The sequence below is a fragment of the Clavelina lepadiformis genome, chromosome 5 (genome assembly GCF_947623445.1).
Source record: "Clavelina lepadiformis chromosome 5, kaClaLepa1.1, whole genome shotgun sequence".
In the NCBI taxonomy this organism is placed as follows: Eukaryota; Metazoa; Chordata; class Ascidiacea; order Aplousobranchia; family Clavelinidae; genus Clavelina; species Clavelina lepadiformis.
Genome location: NC_135244.1, coordinates 6,787,283 through 6,791,053, shown reverse-complemented (window position 1 = coordinate 6,791,053; position 3,771 = coordinate 6,787,283). Strand labels below are relative to the sequence as shown.

The 3,771-nt window shown below is 37.4% G+C and overlaps 1 long non-coding RNA gene across 2 annotated transcripts; it reads left to right on the top strand.

The window, feature by feature from the left end:
* Nucleotides 1-386: 386 nt before the first annotated feature.
* On the top strand, nt 387-2,803 carry LOC143459900 (uncharacterized). Of its 2 annotated transcripts, XR_013117798.1 has the most exons (3): nt 387-992; nt 1,195-1,364; nt 1,777-2,803. It is a non-coding gene; the product is annotated as an uncharacterized LOC143459900 (long non-coding RNA). The 2 variants fall into 2 exon arrangements; XR_013117797.1 differs by having other exon boundaries at nt 1,195-2,803.
* Nucleotides 2,804-3,771: the final 968 nt, after the last annotated feature.

Genomic DNA, 3,771 nt, shown 5'->3' with positions numbered 1-3,771 from the left:
GAATATTAAATCCTATATTACGGCATGTTTAGTCATGGATAGGTGTTGTCGTAAACGCTTTTAACTTACACCTGTTTTTAAGTTCAAATCGCAAACCAAACCCGATATTTTACGACATGGTGGTGGTGGTCGACTATGGATCTACGAAGCACGCTATTCCTGTAAGTTCATGTTCCGTTTTGCAAGCATTTGAGTATAAATGCTGCAAAAACAATAAACGCTTCGTGGGAAATTCAATCTTGCGTAGAGTGTTTCGACAAGTGGTCTATCTAAGGTAGATTTAAATAAAGTTTAAGTATAATTATACCGTCGCATAAGTGCTGTTATTTTGCTAACCATTTGCAAGCAGTTAAACTTGATTATATTTTTGATGCGATATGGCAAAAATGCAAAAAAACACTTGTTGTAAAGCGTCGACTAAACTATTTGCGTCAGACTTTTAGCCAAAATAGAAAGCGGTACAGAAGAAATCTGATAATTTAATCGGTTCATTTTGAACAAAAGGTCTCGAGGTATTTGAAATAAAGTGGCCACACCTTGGCGTTTGGCAAGGCTGATATGCTTAATATTGAATGGGTGACAATTGAACGCTTAAGTTTGAACATGGCAATAATGTAACTGGCGTAAGTATGAAAAGTTTTGAGAATAACAAAAGGCGAGTCCCTATTAGTTTGACTGTCTCAAGTACACTTTGTCAAAAATGATGATAATCCCAACCTTGATATATTCGTCGATCTTGACGGGAAAGCGTTTTGCAGTTGGACAATCTTAAATCGATGTACTTGGGAAATTTATACAAATCACTGAATAATATTTTTGACTTAATATTGCAGCTTGTTTGTTGTTTTCCTGTTTTTCTCTCATTTAGAATAATTCTGACGTCATAAAAAAGGATGTTGATTAACGCTGAATAAGCAAGTTCAACCTTAGATGAAAAGTGGGGAAAATAAAAACTGACCTTGCATAAAACACCTTGAAATGTTTGTGAAGAGGTAACAGCTGCCACTTGTTAAGCGGCCTATATCATGATGACTATATATATAGCTACAGTAGGCTACACAACCATAAGCTAACACAAAGGACAAACAATTAGTTTTCTAAAAATATTTGATAAAGCATAGTTTGTACATTAATGTAAAACATTGTGTAGGAAGGAACACGTAAGAACCTCATTAACTTAATCAGGTATTATAGGGCCACACCCATACATTGATACTCATCGGGGATATCCTGTCCACTAATCGAAATGATTCAGAATGTGCTGGCTAGTTACTGCGTGCGAAGCTTCTTGTCCCAAAAGGACTTGCGGAAGAACAGGAAATGAACACCGAAAATTCGACGTACGGAGACAGGAATAACCACTGGTGATTCTATAAAGCAAATATAGCACTTATAAACGCTGCATGCTCTATACGTCATATCGAATGAGACTAAACTTAAGCAAGTCTCAACGACGAACAATTGAACGTAGTAGGTGGCCTTGCTCAAGCTTAGAAATTGTTCAGGAAATGCCCAGGCCAAAAAGTTGTAATTTTCCCGATTCCGAATCCGTTTAACTTGCGGTCTATTCTTCGCTATATGGTCCTTATCAATTGCGTTATCGTGGATGCAAAATATACTCGGCTGGTGTTATGTATGTATTGTATACATTCCAAAATTTTCATCACGGGTGTAAACACCTAATGTTTCTTTAAATAGAACACAATGTCATACCACCAGCGTACAACTGAATCATTCTACATTTTAAGGTTTATAGGTTTAACTTCAACATTTCAGCATAATCATTTCGCTATGGGGTATTTCTTGCTGCGTAATTGATGCCAGATGAGCGGAGAGTGCTATCCAGTATGACGTCAAAATGACGTTTCTGCGGCTTCGTGGTCTGCTGTAACAAAAATAGCCGCGAAGACTGGAGAAATAGAATTTCTGATGCGGAGCTGCCAAGGAAAAGAAACCAATGTGAAATATGTAGCAAGTGAAAGTTGATATAAATTAACTTCATAAACATGTATTTATGGTTAAAATATCTATTTAAATAACAAACATTAGACCGCAAATTGTCTATCAAAATAAACGAATAACAAGATTAAAGCTGCTTTATTGCGAAAGCGACTATCTCCAAAAAACTAAACTTTACGGCGGCAACATAGACAAGACATTGGTTGTGTGTGCATCACCACAAGATTACGGTGTATTGCAGCCTTTGATTACAAAATACCAGCACTGGTTTACGGATACACCTAATTATTAGTCCAGGTAATGCCTTATACTTTAGATTTTCTTAACCTAAACGTGGGAAAACCCAACGTCTTGAGGTTTTTAATGGACTTCCAATGCGGCTTATTGATCAAATGCGGCACTACTGAGAAGGACAAAAGGATGGTAATAAAAAGATTACTGGAAGAATTAACAGCAACTACAGTACACCTTGAGAAGAAAAAATTCTGTGAGGAGGCGAGACAACACTATGGCGCTACGCTACTTGAAGTTGTATCATCGGCTATAACGGGGGAATTTAGATGCGTTCTAGTTCATATCCGTGCCAGACACACTGCTAACTGACGCAAATCTCGTATAGACTAAACTGAAACATTTTTTATTTAATACCATCATTACCGTTTTTTACTGTTTAACATTAGACACTTTGTGACTAAGTGTAAAATTGTTTAACTGTGATGTATTCGTAACACAAATTGGTCGTTTAGCTTCGTTCACAGCAATTAGTGATATTATCTAAAGGTTATTGCTTTTTTAAACAATAAGAACTTTCCTGAACAGACGTATATATGATTCATCAAATTGGGTACGAAATTTGGCAAACAAAAGAATTAGTCAAAGGGCAATAGAAACCGATCTGGAAACAAAACTGTGTCTTGTCTGTATTTGACAACTATGGGAAGGAAATCCTACACATGGAGCAATGACTATAATAGCCAGATAAAACAAAGGTTTTCAGTTCTTATGACTTCAACGGAGGAAATAGCTTCCTTCCTTAAATTGGTTTCATTTTGGAAGTTATTTTCACCAATTTGTAAAGTCAGAAGCATATCAGCTTTTCGGAACATTGCGATGTTTTCTCGTGTAGATAAGTCATCAGATAAAGCAGGGGTGGGCAAACTACGGCCCGCGGGCCGCATGCGGCCCGCGGTCCCATTTTATGCGGCCCGCTGGCACTTGCAGAAACTCCTACTCATCACTTATTGTTTTAATTAAACAGGTTACATGACAAATTATTACCCTTTACGAGTGTGTTTTTCTCTTCACTTTCAGTGCGTAAACACACACACGTCAGTCGCGCATGTATTGCACCATGCTTTCAGCAACTAGCCGTACACTTCTCACGCATTGTTTGATTCAATTGTTTGATCATAAAATACAAATACGGTAGCGGCTACCGTAGGCCTTTGGGATGAAGTTGCGTAGCTTTAAACGTAACTGAGTGTGAAATGCAAAAATTGTGTTTAATATGAATATGCGTTTATTTACACACCGGGTAAATTTTCCTACTTTGTAATGAGAGTGTGCGGCCCGCCGGCTGCAACATTTTTTCTAATGCGGCCCGCAGTACAAAAAGTTTGCCCACCCCTGAGATAAAGGATAAGTACACGAAGATTGTGAAAAGTGGTATTCATAGAGAATATGGGTTAGAAATGAAGATTAAATCTTTGATGTAAAATATGAGCATCTAAAAGATTCGGGCCCAAAAACGATGATATTAAGGTATCGTTTTCCACGTTTTTAACTTGGCAATCGCCGATATTGAACCACAAC